This window comes from Dasypus novemcinctus, chromosome 3, assembly GCF_030445035.2.
Source record: "Dasypus novemcinctus isolate mDasNov1 chromosome 3, mDasNov1.1.hap2, whole genome shotgun sequence".
NCBI classification, from domain to species: domain Eukaryota; kingdom Metazoa; phylum Chordata; class Mammalia; order Cingulata; family Dasypodidae; genus Dasypus; species Dasypus novemcinctus.
Window position 1 is genome coordinate 181,928,472 of NC_080675.1, and position 15,547 is coordinate 181,944,018.

The 15,547-nt window shown below is 38.8% G+C and overlaps 3 non-coding genes across 3 annotated transcripts; all 3 read right to left on the bottom strand.

Moving 5' to 3' along the window:
* Nucleotides 1-2,677: 2,677 nt before the first annotated feature.
* On the bottom strand, nucleotides 2,678-2,753 carry LOC111763433 (small nucleolar RNA SNORD115). The gene has a single exon (XR_002796310.2). It is a non-coding gene; the product is annotated as a small nucleolar RNA SNORD115 (small nucleolar RNA).
* Nucleotides 2,754-4,435: 1,682 nt separating this feature from the next.
* LOC111763475 (small nucleolar RNA SNORD115) lies at nucleotides 4,436-4,510 on the bottom strand. Its single transcript, XR_002796343.1, has one exon. It is a non-coding gene; the product is annotated as a small nucleolar RNA SNORD115 (small nucleolar RNA).
* Nucleotides 4,511-6,216: 1,706 nt separating this feature from the next.
* Nucleotides 6,217-6,294, bottom strand: LOC111763410 (small nucleolar RNA SNORD115). The gene has a single exon (XR_002796288.1). It is a non-coding gene; the product is annotated as a small nucleolar RNA SNORD115 (small nucleolar RNA).
* Between the last annotated feature and the right edge of the window lie 9,253 nt (nucleotides 6,295-15,547).

The window sequence follows — 15,547 nt, forward strand, 5'->3', positions numbered from 1 at the left end:
GGCAACAACCTAAGTTAGGTGTCTATCAGTTGCATTAGCTATTTGGTCCCAAATAATAGGTAACAGAGAGAAGGTAACCATGTGTCCAGAAATGTCTCCCTGTAATTTTTCTGTAATGTCAAAAAATGAGTTGTTCTCATGAATATGCCATGAACTAAGTCCATCACTTTAGAGAAGACAAAAGCATATGGGCACTCTCCTTATTTGAACACTTGAATCAGCTGATCTGATAAAAATACTTAATTTCCAATAGTCATCATAATACCAGGGCATTTCCTTGAAAAGAAGGAGTATAAAGTTAAGATACTCAAAGGCTGAAATTTAGCATTCACATTACTCATCCATTTATACCTGCCCATGTTACATGTTAAAGAACATACATGAATCTCACATATTCTCTTATATATCAGGGCCCTGGAGCACTGAAGTTCATCATTGACCCAGAAAGTCCAATTCAGTTGAGTGGATCAAAAGTTAAGGATTCCTCAAGAGGAACTCATCAATTAATCACACATTCATTCAGAGGTAAAGCCCATAATAAGATTCACGTTACTTGAATGGGTAATTGCAATTTCTAAGGGTAAAGTTCATTAGCTGACGGTTCAGTTTGCAATATCTCACTCAACAATACACCACCCAACTCCCATAATGAGAGGCTTGCATCACCTCACATCTGTTCCTTCTGAGAGACACAGAAGAAAAAAGTGCCATAAAATAAATCCTAAATAGGCCAGGTTGCTGGGAAAAATAGATTACTGAAGGCAGGCTAAAGGACCAAAATTACTTCTATATGAATATAAAGGTAGGTTTGGAAAACTAAATTTCATTCGGTGTTTTCATTGTCCCAATCCCATGTAAACTGCACTAAAATAAAGAACAGAAATCACAAATTCCTGTCTCAAAATTGTCACCTAGGACTGAGACTTAGTGTAATCTTCATAAGAAAGATTTTTATGTGTTCATCTGTCTTCAACAAGACAAGTTCTCACACTGAGCTATGCCAAGACTGTCTCCAGGCATACATTCCCTTTGTCTTGCATAGGCTTATCAGAGGTCTCTTTCTGAAAGCCTAGGCCTTTAATGCAGTAGATTTCTGACTACTAAAATATGGACACATGGATGGTAAAATTGCAAAAGGGACGAAAGGCTGCAGCGTACACTTCCACAGTAGTCTTCATCTAGTAGAACATGAGAAGGACTTGGGTAAAGTGAGAAAATTAACCACATGGGTGCATTCCTACTTTCTATAATGCCAAGGACCATGGCATTCCATCTTCTGCAATGACCCATTAATAAGCATGTGACCATTGAAGAGGGAACACCAACTGGAGAAATAACAACATTCCTGATTTAGAAGTTTCTGGCTTGAGTTTTCATGCAAAATCCCATAAATCCTTTTGATCCTCTCTAACTTGTATTAAAAAAGTTAGCGACATCTGTAAATCTTTGCCCTCATAAAACAGTTTTTGCAAACCACTCAGAAATCTGGATACACAAAATCCCAGATTAGGAACCTGGGAATTGAAGCTATTTTCTAGATCCGTAATAGATTCACAGGAATTTCACACCAATACTGGAAATGCCATTCTTTTTAGATTGTGAGTGATCACAATTACCCAACAACTTCTTAAAGCCATAACAAAGGGAACAACATAATATAAGGGTCAATACAATTTATCATCTATTTGGGTCCAAACAATAGCTCACAGAGAGCAAGTAACAATGGATCTGGAAATGTAGTATTGGAAAGTGCATGTAAATTTTTAAAATGAGTTTATTTTATCATGAAAGTGTAATGAACTAGCTCAATCACTTTATGAGAAGACAAGGCCATATTGGGACTGTCATTGTCTGAATACTTGACTCAATTTGTCTTTAAAGACATTAATTACCAATGATTATTGATCATACCATACCATTCCCCTAAAGGGAAAAAAAAAAAAAACTTGGGTATGATATTTGGGGCCTGAAATACAGTTATCAGTTTACACATCCACATATGCATTGCAGTGTTTCATGCAGAATAACACTTGTGAATCTCATATTTTATCTCATATTCCAGGGTCACAATATAGAAGTTTAGGAATGGCCCTTAAAGAGACCAAATCAGTTAATACCACTTAAATACAAGAGACAAAAATTGGGCATCTTGACATTATTGACCTTCATGAACATTCACCTGCACATATAAAGGGGAGTTCAAACACTCCTCAATTCCCAGTCATATCAAGCTCATACAAAAGTCATGATGTCTGTCAGAAGAACTCAACTGATAAGACATTTGCTCAAAGAAACCATAATGAGATTGTTGCCTGAATGAGTTAAGTTAGCTCCATCTGGGGTAAGGTTCACTCTCTGAAGTTTCAATTTGTAGTATGTCAGTCAAAATTAAATCATCTCTCATCATGGGAGACTGAATCCCCCCAAAGCTCTTCCCTCTGAAAGACACAGATAAAAAAAAAACTGCTGTGAATTGAGCCTGTGGTAGGTCTGGTTGCTAAGAAAAATAAGGATATTAAAGGCAGGCATCCAGGACCACTATATGTGGCTTTCATACAAACTATCAGCACAAAAGGGAAACTCAAAGACCATAATATTTCATTACTTTATTCCCAAAAACCAACACTACAATAGAAATGAAGAATCACTAATTGCTGTCCTTGGCTTGTCTTGGATTAGGCCTCTGCATAATTCTGTAGAGCATGACTTTTATGTAATCACCTGTCTCCAACAAGATAAATTCTCATAGACACAAGCCAGCACTCTCTCCAGGAATACATACCCTTTGATTTACCAAGGCTTCTTCCTGAAAGTAGCAGGCTACATCTCAGGAGAGTTTTATTACTTAAATGCAATGCAAGTTACTGTTAAAATTGTCCCAGGGCCATGCAACTGAAAGTTGCACTTCCTCAGATGTCCTCATGCAGGAGAACACGGGTATGGCACTAGTCAAACTGACAGTTCTATTCAAGGCTGTGCAGTCTCTTTTCTCAAAAATGTCATGTGCCACCATGGTCCCATTATGATTCATTAAAATATTTGATACCATAGAACAGGGAAGACAAAGTGAAGAACATCACAAGTTTGCTGAATTAGGAGTATGTATCCAGAATTTTCATGCAAAAACCAGAATATCCCTTTGATCTACTCTAGTCTATAAACACAAATTAGTGACAATTGTAACTATTCCCATGGTAAATCCAACTATACTTTCATAATACAGATTTTAAAAAACCCTTTAAAGATTTGGATCTACAAATCTGATATTAGTCCAATGGCTTTTGGAGCCATTTTCCCATAATCTAGTGATGTATTCACAGGAATTTCATTCCTGTCCTAGAAATGCCCTGCCTCTTGGGTTGTGAGTGTTCACAATGCCTCCAACAGCTTCTCAAAATCATAGCAAATGAACAACAAGGTAGGGGTCAGGAAGAGTCATCATTTATTTGGACACAAATAATAACTCATGGAGAGAAGGTAACCATGAATCCAGAAATACCTCACTGTACTTTTCATGTAATTTTATAAAAAGAAAGTAGTTCTCACGAAGATGCCAAGAACTAGCTCAATCATTTTTGAGAAGATAAAGCAATATTGGGACTCATTTTGTCTGAACACCTGAACCAGTTGGTCTCTAGGATGTTTCATTATCAATGTCATAAAGAATATCATGTTCCTTCCTTAAAGGGAAGAAAATAGCAAGTAATGATATTGAGGGGCTGAAATTCTGCTATCACTTTAGTCATCCATTTATATATTGCCATGTTTTGTACTGAAGAACATTCGTGATTCTCACATTTTCTCTTATATATTCCAAGGTCCCTAAGGATGGTAGTTAATCATTAGGCCAAAAAGAACTTAACTAAGTGAACCAATTTAATGATTTGAGACAAATTTCGGCATCCTGAATTTATTGAGACTAATGAATATTTGCATGGACATATAAATCTGAGCCACATCTCCTAAAAAACTCAATCTTATCAAGTTCATAAAGTAAGTCAGCATTTCCTCAAGAGGAAAGCATCAATTATTAAGACACACATGAAAAAAAAATCCCTTAAAGATATTCATGTTATTTGAATAAATGAAGCTAGGTGTGTGAGGGCTATTGCTCACTTATTGAAGATTCAAATTGCAGAATATTGGTCAACAATAAATCACTCACCTCTCATCCCTCCACAGATCTTCAGGCTGAAGGGCTCAAGTGAAAACCTGCAGTGATTTGATCATATATACAGGCCAGTTGTCAGAAAAAGCCAGAACACGGAAAGCCCGCTTCGAGGATGGAAATTTGTGTCTTCCATATATAGATATACTAAGCAAAAGAAAAAGTGAACTTGGCCACAATGTTTTCATTGCATCAATCCCATATAAACTTTACTAAACTAGAAATGAAGAATCACTAATTCCATTCTACAGATTGTCACCAAGGACTGGACCTCAGTGTAATCATTTTCAGGTGAATTTTATGTCATCTGTCTTCGACATGATAACTTCTCTTCATTGGCACAAGCCCCTGCTCTCTCTGGGCATACATTCCCTTTGAATTTCAAATGCTTACAAGACACTCCTCCTCACGACTTGGTCTATGTCACAATGAATTCCAATACTTTAATGCAGTACAAACTGTTGGAAAATTGCCCCAGGCCTCGGTAACTGCAGATTGCACTTCCACAGAAGCGCTCGTTTTGGAGAACGTGGATAAAACACTGCTCTAAAGGTTATTCTACCACTGCTTCCTATAAGGTCGTGGGCCACAGCACACAGTCTACAAATATGATCCTTTAAATGGCTTGAGATCATTGATCAGGAAACATGTTACAGGTTTGCTGAATGAGGAATACCTGACCAGGGTATTCATGCAAAAACCAGTTCATTCCTTTGATCTTCCTTAGCTTATATAAACAGCTCTAACTAGCGGCATGGTGAATTCAGCTCAATTCTCATAGTAGAAATTTTGCTACTACGAAATTTCAGAAATCTGGATCAAAAATATAAAAATAAGCTGCTGATATTTGGTGCCTTTTTCCAGACACATGTGCCAATATTACCAGGAAATTCACATTTAAACAGTAAATGTCCCTCTTTTTGCATTGTCAGGGTTCACACTACACCAAGAACTTCCCCAAACCAGAGCAGAGGCAATAGTAAGGCAGGGGTCAGTAACATTTTTCATTATTCAAAAACAAATAATAGCTCACAAGTAGCTCACAGAGACAAGAAAATCATTGATCTGAAAATGCCTCCTGCAAATTTGATGTAAGTTTTTAAAAGTAACTGTTCACATGAAGATGTCAAGCACTAGCATGATCAAGTTTCAAGACGATAAAGCTATCCTGGGACTCACATTGTCTGAACACTTGAATCGGTTTGTCTCTATGACATTAGATTACCAGCTTCCATAATTATTCCAAGTACTGTCATTGAGTGGAAGAGACTGGAGAGTCATGATATACGAAGTCATGATATACGAGTCATGATATACGACTGGAGAGTCATGATATATGATATGCTAGTTCTTTACTCACCCATGTATATGCTGCCATGTTTCATGCCAAACAACATTCAAGATTCTAAATATTTTCTCTCATATATTCCAGTGTCCCTTAGGATGAAAGTTCATCATTGACTCATAAGAGCCCATCAGTTAAAATATTGAGTGGTTTGAGACAAATTTGGGCATCTTGAATTTATTGATATAAATGAATGTCCAATGGATATATAAACGGGAGCCAAAATCTCCTCAAATCCCAACTATATCAAGTCCAGAAAATTAGTCATGGCTTCCTCAAGAGAAAAAAATAATCTGACACACATTCAGAAAAACTCTAATAATGGAATTCAAGTTTCTTGAAAAGAAAAGTTAAGTGCCTGAGGGGTATGACTCACTAGCTGAAATTTTAGACTACAAAATGTCAGGCAAAAATAAATACTCATGTCCCACGTGGAAGGCTCATCTCTCCTCAGCTTTTCCTTCTGAAGGACACAGGTGAAAAATTCCTGAGGATTGAGCAGAGTTAGGGCAGATTGCTAAGATAAATAAAACACACAGGGCAAGCTTCAAGACCCCAAACTTGTGGCTTTCATAGAAATATATTGGTAGGTAAGGGAACTCAAATTTGTCCCAATGTTTGTACTGTCTCAACCGTCCATAAAATGAACTAGAATAGAAATGAAGAATCAAAAATTCTTATCCCTGGTTTGTCACTGAGGATTGGACCTCATTGTAATCCTATTGAGTATGTTTTTCATGCCATCATCTGTCTTTAAAAGGGTAAGTTCTCATGTTGACCCAAGGTAGGATACTTGCAAGGCATGCATCTTCTTTGACTAATAAATGCTAAACAGAGGCTTTTTCCTGAAATCGATGGGCTACATTGAATTAGAATTCCACTACTTTCTTGTAGTATATAGTGATGGCAAAAATTGCCAAGGGCCGAAAACCTACAGACTGCACATCCAAAGTGTTCATCTGTGTGAAGATGGTGGGACAGGGGTCAAAGTGAGAGCATCGCTCTGAAGGGTGTGCATCTTCTGATTCCTTTAGTGCTGTGGACCACCATGGTACATCTTCAAATACTATCCACAATAAGCTTGAGACCACTGATTTGGGAACAAAAAGTGGGAAAAAATCCAAGTTTCCTGATTTTACAACACATACAATGAGTTTTCATGCAAAATCAGTTCATCCATTTGATCTTCCTTAGTCTACATACAAAAATATCAGAAAAATATAACAACCGCGATGGTAAATTCAACTGAATTCTCAGAATGAAGATTTTGAAAAACATTCAAAAACCTGGATCTAAAAATTCAATAGTAGGCTGCTCATATTTCTTGACATTTCATGACTCATTAGCATTATATAAACAGGAATTTCATCCTTACAGTGGAAATGCACCTCTTCTGAGGTTGTGAATGTTCACAGTGCCCCCCCAAAATACCCAAAATCAGATCTAACAGAACAAAATGTTGATGTTAGTAAGATGCTTCGATTTGAACCAAAAAAATAGCTCAAGGAGAGAAGATAGCCATGGATCTAGAAAGGTGTCACTGTAATTTTCACATAATTTCATAAAACAGGTTGTTTCATAAATATGCAAGAAATACCTCAATTATATTTTGAGAAGATAAATATTGGCACTCACGTTATAGGAACACTTGTGCCATTTGGGCTTTATGGTAAATGATCACCAACAGTCGTAATTAATAACACTTTTTTTTAAACAAATCATTTTTATTGATACATATTAATAAAGCATAAATCCATCCAAAGTGTACAATCAGTGATATATGGTATAATCGCATAGTCGTGCATTCATCACTCCAATCATTATTGGAGATTTTCATTATTCCAATAATAATAATAAACAAAAAACAGACAAACAAAACAAAACTCATCACCTCTCAATCTTTCTATGCTTCCCCTGTTGTACATAGATGCTATTCTGTTTACATCTCTCTGGTTTATTTGTATTTACATTTTATAAAAACAGTCATATATGCAGTATTACCCATATTCATAATTCACATGAGGTTTCACTATGTTATACAGTTGAAGAAAACGGCATTCACTGGGACATGGAGACTGACTGACCATAGGCAGAGAAAGAATTTATTGAGCTCTTCCAACAGAGGGGGCTCTGAAGAACAGACTTTAGCCCACTCCTGGAAGGGGGATTTGAATTTAAACAGAACTTTCCTAGGCAGGGAAATGATAGTTGGTGGGAGGGGGTTGAGGGTCTGAGTGAAGTGCAAGGACCAATAGGAAGCCCTAGAGGTGAAAACTTTCCCTAGTAGATAGTGGGTTAGGGAGTGATGGTTTCTTGGAATGCTGTAGGGGCAGATGCTTCTTTAATCTTAGGGATTAAAGGGTTTCTCTATCTCCCTCTGATATGCAGGTAGGGAAGGTCTCCATTTCCCTTTACTTCCGTCTCTATGTGGTTTCTTTAATTAACCTGTGGGGAAGTGCCACATAGGCTGATGGGGGGTGGGGTTAGCCTTTCCCCAGTGCATATCAGGGGAAACTGAGCTACAGCTTGTTAATTATTGCATACCTCTAACATTCCTAACTCTTTGTTTATATATATATATAGGGGGACCTTGGTATTGGGGTACAAGGTACTGGACAGGATGGGAGGGTGAGAGGATTTGGAGCGTCAGTTCAGTCTGGCTACTTCCTGCTGTCAAGGGGTGGAGAAAAGAAGTTTCCTTCCATCCTGTGCAGTGGGCTGTGGTTTTAGGCTCCGCAGGGGCTGATATTGTTGTTCACGCAGCAGAAACACGCTGTTTACATATTCCTGGGTTATTGACTGTACAATCTGGTGTATGAATCGGACAAGAAGCTCTTTCTTTTCTGAGCTTCAGTTGTAGGTTTCTGAGAGTTTGGCAGATGTACTTGTCTGCAGTTTCAGGATCTGACATTTTACTGTTTTCAGGAGGTGATGGGGCAGGTTTTAATCTGGAAAATTGTATCCATGATGGAAAGTTTAAAAGTTTTGCTGCAGTGGGAGTGGGTAGGAGAACAAGAAAAGGACCCATTCACTTTGGGGTTAAGGGTTTAGGGTGAAAGGTTTCAGGTACACCCAGTCACCTGGGTGACTAGGTAGGGAGGGAGCAGAGGGTTCTGGTGCAGGAGGCGTAGAGTCAGTTAGCTGATGGACGAGTGATCGCATCTGGGTTAAGCCAAGCAGGTTACTTTTGAAATCTGATGGCTGAAAAGAACTGATAGTGAAGATGAAGGGGCGTCCATACAAGATTTACATGGGGCTAAGGAAACAAGGCTGGGGAAGGGTTCAGATTCTAATGAGAGCTAAGGGTCGGAGTTCAGCCCAAGGTGCTCGTATCTGCATTGCTAATTTAGTTAAGTGTTGTTTTAAGATTCCATTCATATGCTCAACCTTTGCAGAAGATTGGGGCCTGTACGGGATGTGTCATTTCCAAGCTATTCATAGGGCCCTACAGATGCCTTGTGTGGTTTGTGAAGTAAACAGTGTTCCATTGTCTGACTGCAGGGAAGAGGGGAGCCAAAGCTGGGAATGATTTCTGTTAATAGGATTTTAACAACCACGTCTGCCGCTTCTGAGGTTACTCGGAATGTTTCAACCCACCCAGAAAAGGTGTCTACGAGGACCAAGAGATACTTAATTTTTTTTAATGGTGGCATGTGAGTGAAGTCTAATTGCTAATCTTGTCCCGGTGTGGAGCCTCTATACTGGTGTGTTTTAAAACAGAGAGAAGTAGGATTTCTGTGGATATTAGTTTGTTGGCAAAGAGAACAGTTTTTTGTAATTATTTTTAAGAGTTTTGAGAGCTCAGGACAATGTAGAGAATTAGATAGGAGTAATTGTTGTAGAAGTTGAGAGAGGTTCAATTATTTGCGTATAGAAAGGCGAGGACTCAGGAATGATTTTGAGAAGGAAAAACATGATTTATTGATGGCCGGCCAGGCTCGGGAGCTTTCTGTTTCAAACCCTAACCCAGAACAAGATTGTCAAGTTCCTTTTATACAGGGTGGGGAGTCAAATGGTGCTTAAATTATCTATGAAGAGATGAACAGCCTCCCACCCATAGCCCACATCACTCCAAACAGCTAATCCCTAACTCTATGCTGGCCCACCTGCCTCAAAGTTCTCGCTACGGCTCCTCTCCTAGCCCAAGAAAGCTTTAAACTATCGCCAACAAATCATCTCAATATTTTTTCCCCACATTCCCTATCTCCTCTTTTAACTCACAAAGCTACTGCATCTATCTCCTCTACCCGTCTTCAAACCCTTCATGCAACTCTTCTACAAAATCCTGGCATCTTCTTACACCGTTGTCCTCCTCTCAATCCTGCCACCCTCCTCCCCATTGATCCCAACCCATCCCCGGAAACACTGGATACATATTATACTCATGATTGTGGTGATGTGCTTGATCTCCTCGCTAAACCTCTTCCCAATATTTCAGATACCCCTCTCCTAATCCTACTCACACATGGTTTATTGATGGCAGCTCCACTAAACTTAACAATTCCACCTAGGCCAGATACCCTATGTTACCTTGACTGATACAGTTGAATCGGGTCCCCTCCCACCCAGCACAACCTCACAACAAGCTGAGCTTATAGCCCTCACCAGAGCACTAGTCAGAGGCAAAGGGCAAGCCCTAAACATCTACACTGACTCCAAATATTCATACCACATCCTACACTCACACGCCTCCATCTGGCAGAAGAGAAGGTTCCTAACTTCTAAGGGATCCTCCATTGTAAATAAAGATCTCATACTACAATTACTCAACGTGGCATCACTTCCAACCCAAGCTGCTATAATTCACTGCAAAGGGCACCAAAAATCAAATTCCCCCATATCTGTTGGCAGTAATTGAGCCGATGCTGAACCCAGAGCACAGGCTACCAAACGCTACTTACGTGCACACACCACTGTCACACCCACTCTCCTGGCACTCCCATATCCTGCTCCCCCTTATACACCTGAAGAATCCTCAAAACTTCCCCTTATTGGAGCAAAACAAATTGAGGGATGGTTTATGAAAGATGGAAAAATCCTTTTACCTGAATTGCAAAAACATTACACTCTCACTTCTTTACACAATCAATACCATATAAGACACAAACCACTCTCATTATGATGTAGGCTTTGGGTGGGAGGCTGTTCATCTCTTCATAGATAACTTAAGCTGTCTGTGTCCTGACTTGCGGGTGTGGGATGGTGAGAGGCTACAGTCCTGCCCTTGGTGACCACGGCAATGACTCCAGTCCCGGGAAGCATTTTAGCAATGCAAACTCTATATGCATGCCAGTCAGTCCAGGGAGACTCTGATGGTGGTGATGCCAAAGCTTAAGGGAACTGGGACTTGGCCTCGAATGGGAAATATAATATAGCCTGTGCATAAATTCAAAATCATCTAATTCTGTATCCAAGTGTGCCTAGTCTCTAGGAATCCAGTCAAGTGATATAGGCCCTATAGGCTGTGAATGTTCAGAAGCGATGTAAGGCTGAATGTGTATTCAAAGTTGCATCCAGACAGAATGTGGGTGAGATGCTAATACAAGCTCACCTGAACTGTGGGTGATATGCTAATTCAAAACCTATCTGGTACTCAGACAAACACTTAACTAACAAAGAAGGTCATTTTCTTTCATAAAAACACCATTTGACTCCCCACCCTGTATAAAAGGAACTTGAAAATCTTGTTCTGGGCTCAGGTTTGAAACAGAAAGCTCCTGAGTCTGGGCTGTATGCAAATAATTGAACCTCTCTCAACTTCTACACCATCAATAGGGGCTCATCCAAGTTTGCAAACAATGGCCAAAACTGGTAGTATTTTGCTGCCCCTTCCAGATCGCCAAGGAAGCTGGGAGGACTTGGGTGAACCCCAATCATTTTGGTGCCCCTGGATTAATTTAATCCAGAAAAGATGTGGGCTCCACTGGAGTCTTCCCAACAAAAGTTGAGGGCAATGGAAGATCTGAAGGAAAATTCTGAGAAGGAAAAAGAACTCTGAACATGGAAGAAGGTAAGGCTCCCCAGGGGAGCATAGTCAGGAGAACCCTAGCTTTTTTTTTTTTTAATTATTTTTTATTCCAATTTTTAAAATTTTTGTATTTTATTTGTTATTTTTAAAACTATCATCATCATTTCATTTTCTTTTTTGTCTTTTTTAAATGTTACATTAAAAAAATATGAGTTTCCCATATAGCTTCCACCCCCTCACCCCACTCCTCCCACATCAACAACCTCTTCCATCATCATGGGACATTCACTGCATTTAGTGAATATATTTTGGAGCACTGCTGCACCACATGGATAGTGGTTTAGATTGTAGTTTACACTCTCCCCCTGTCCATCCAGTGGGCCATGGCAGGACAGAGAATGTCCAGCAACTGTCCCTGCAGAACCACCCAGGACAATGCCAAGTCCCGAAAACACCCACACATCACATCTCTTCTTCCCTCTCCCTGCCCTCAGCAGCTACCATGGCCACTTTCTCCACATCAATGCTATAATTTCTTCCATTACTAATCACAATTGTTCCATAGTAGAACATCAGTAAGTCCACTCTAATCCATACTCTATTCCTCCATCTTGGGGACCCTGGGATGAGAACCCTAGCTTTAATTGCTAGGGAGGGAAGCCAATCACCTCCTGAGAGAACCCCAGTAGCCCCAGCAATGTGGAGGGAAGCCGTTCTCACTAAGTCTGGAAAAAGGAGAAAAAAAGGGGGAAAGCCTGGTGTTTCAGGTTTGTCTAACTGCATGTTGGAATCTGGTGCTGGTCTTGTCTCTGGTGAAAGAGTGGAGGCTTGAATATGATGGGAAAGGATGTTTATAGGTTCAAATCCTAACGTCCTGGAAATTGGTCTGGATTTTGAAAAACTTGGTTACAGGAAAATTGATTGTCTTTTCTAGTTAAGCTTGATCTGGGTGTAAAGTTAAACAGAGAAAAAGGCCTAGCTGGAATCTTTTGTTATGGTGCTGAATTGCAAATGAATTTGCTTTATATCAGATGTTAATATTAAGTGTTCGCTCTTTCTCAGGTTTATAATGGCTGTGGGGGCAGCCATTCTAAAAAAGATATACATAAATTTGTGGGTCAGATTAATGAGTTTTGTGCTTTGGTCTGTGTAAGCTCAATGCTCGTGTTGGAGCTGTGTGGTTATGTAAAGTGGTGGAATTTGGTTGAGCAGGAACCCTCCCTTGCCATTGGCAAGAGGGTGAATTGATTATGGGGCAAAACTGCTGAGTCTGGGTGTTTGTGCATGCTCTGCTGCCTCGTCTCTGGTCTGCCCCTTTGCTGGGGCTTGGGGGCCATCGGTGTCCGTGTCATACACCCAGGTTTGTTGGGGCTGCCCCAGTCAGGGTGACTGGGTCCTTGGGAGGGGCGCCAAATTTGAGTAGGTTCTTTCAGCCCATTTTGGTGGAAAGCTGGAAAGGAGGGAGTGGCTTGCCCCTTTCCAGCGAGTCCACACCTTCTATTCATAAACTACATTCCTATTTGATCGCTGTGCACCCCACTGCCTGGAAGGGGGGGAGGTGAAGGGGATGCAGAGCAGGATCAAAATAAATGCAATAAAGTTCCCTCCCTAGGGTGTCAAAGGCCAAAATAAATTTGCATTCTGCCCAGGTTCTGTGAGACTATGTAAAAACACTTTGAAATGTTTTTCAAGCTGTAAACTTGTCTAAAGGAAGGAGGCTATCATTTGAAAACAATGAACCTCTAATCACTTGATGGCCTTTTTAATGGTCTGGCTGGGAACTTCAGGGTTGTGAGACTACAGAGGAAAAAAAAGTGGGGGGGGTGAACCTCCACTTTAAAATCTGTGTTTGGCTTTTGTCAGTTGCTGGCGCCTAAGAATTCACTGTAAAAAGGTATTTTAAAAATGAATCTTTAAATGCCAATACTCTCTTTCTGGTAATTAAATGCATAACTTGCAGATGAAAATTTTTTTCCATTACTAGGAAAAGGCAGAACTTCACAGAATTGTTACTAATAAAATTCTTGTAACTTAATTAATAATTCACCTTAAGGTTAAAACTTAATGAACACTGTAACTAAGAGTTAAGATATAAAAAAAAGAGTTGAGATCATTTACAGATGCATTTCTGTTATAAAACAGCAGAAGGGTAATAACTGAAATTATAACTGGGTGAATTTATAGCCTGAACCTGTTATTGTCACTGTAAATTCTAAGCTAACCTTACCTTCATTTATGGTTACTTCAAGCCTAGCCTCACCCCTTGCCTTTGCTTATGGTTATTTCATAACAGCTTCTGCCCCTATAGTCCAGGGAAAGGCAGCTGTGGGACATCCCTGTCTCCTGTCCTACTGGTATTAGTGACCCTGCTTTCTCTCATGATTCCAGGTGTGAACTAAGTTGCTGCCTGGTGGAATTCTTAATCCTCAGGGTTGTATGACCCCTGGAGTTTTATTATCTCCAAGGACTAAAAAATAAAGGAGGCCTCCTGCCTTGACTGTCAGGGTTCCTGAGAGTGGCAATTCAAGAGAGGAACCAGTCTCCCTGAGGCTTCAATAGCCTCAGTGAATATACATAGAATTAGTCCTGTTGCTCATCAAAATTCTCCTAAATTCAAGGTAAAATATAAAGTTCTGAAACAAGGGAAATTGTGTTAAAGCATTGGGAACATTTTGGTTACAAGCCATTAGTTAAGAAACAAAATTCTTGTGCAAAACTGCATGGTTATAGTGCAAATTATGGGAAAAAAACTTTTAGAAATCTTCAATTATTTTACAGACACATTTGTTTTGTAAACAAATGAAAGTTTTAAGTAAGTTATGTTTCTGTGTCAAACTATTCATGTCTGCCTATTTGCTCAAATTGTTGGGGTTAAATATGCAGTTATATAAGTAATATATATTTCTAGAACTTAATTAAACTGAACGATATATAAAATAATGCAATTTATAAGTAACATCAATGAGTTGTGTTTCTGTGTCTAACTCTATTTGTGTCTGCCTATTTGCTCAGTGTATATCTTCATACATCAGGATAATAATATCAAATTAACAAATGAAAATTCTTAAAAGAGCTCTATTCAAACTGCTAAAAATTAAATATGCAGTTATATATGTGAATAAATATTCCTGGAGCCCAAATTAGACTAAGCAGGATGGAAGGATCATATAGAAATCTGATTATAGAAACTATTGGGAAAGGGCCTTCTCTTTACAAGAGCTTTGAGGCCGGGACTAGGTGTGGCAGATCAAACCTATCTACTAGGCTGGGGAATTAAGAATCAGTGTGCCGTATAATTCCCCAGTTTAAAACCTTAAAATAAGGGTGGTTAGTGGTTCTGTTGCCAAATTTCAGTAAGTAAAGGAAGATCAATAAAAGCTATGGAGAGATCTTTCCTGGATTATGATTAAACAAATTATGTGATTGTAATGTGTTTCAGAAATTGGTAGTCAGTATGCTTTTAAATTATTCACTGTTTCAGAACTTAAACAAAGAAAAGAGAACATTCCTTGCATAAACTATAGTGGTTTCAATTTTATTTACCTTGGGTGTAATCTCCCTTAGTTTATAAATTACCCATTAAATATATTAACATTATATGTACAAAATCTTTGGAGTAATGAAAATTGTAAGTTCATGTTAATATGCTCTCTTGAATAAAGTAAACTTCTTTGTTTGGTAATTGTAATTTAATAAGTTTATTTAAATGTAAGGCAACTAGTCTATGTGGTTGTGGTCAATTATAAAGAGTTTGTAAAAACGCCTTCCAAACTGAAAACATTTAAATGGTTCTAGTTCTAGAAGTCGTTGTTAATGAAAAACCTAGATTGGTATTGGTGACAAAGAATAACTGATAATAAAACCTGTCTGAAGGCCACTGCAAGGTACATATTTAAATAAATGGTAATGAAAAGTTAACTTGATTCTATTGGGAATCTTCTGTTTTCATTTTAACAATGAAAAATAGTTTTTTTCTCTCTATTACTAAAGTAAAATACCTACTATTATCGTTACAGTAAAATTGTATAAGTAAACAAAGTCATTTGATATATGATGTGTTGCATTA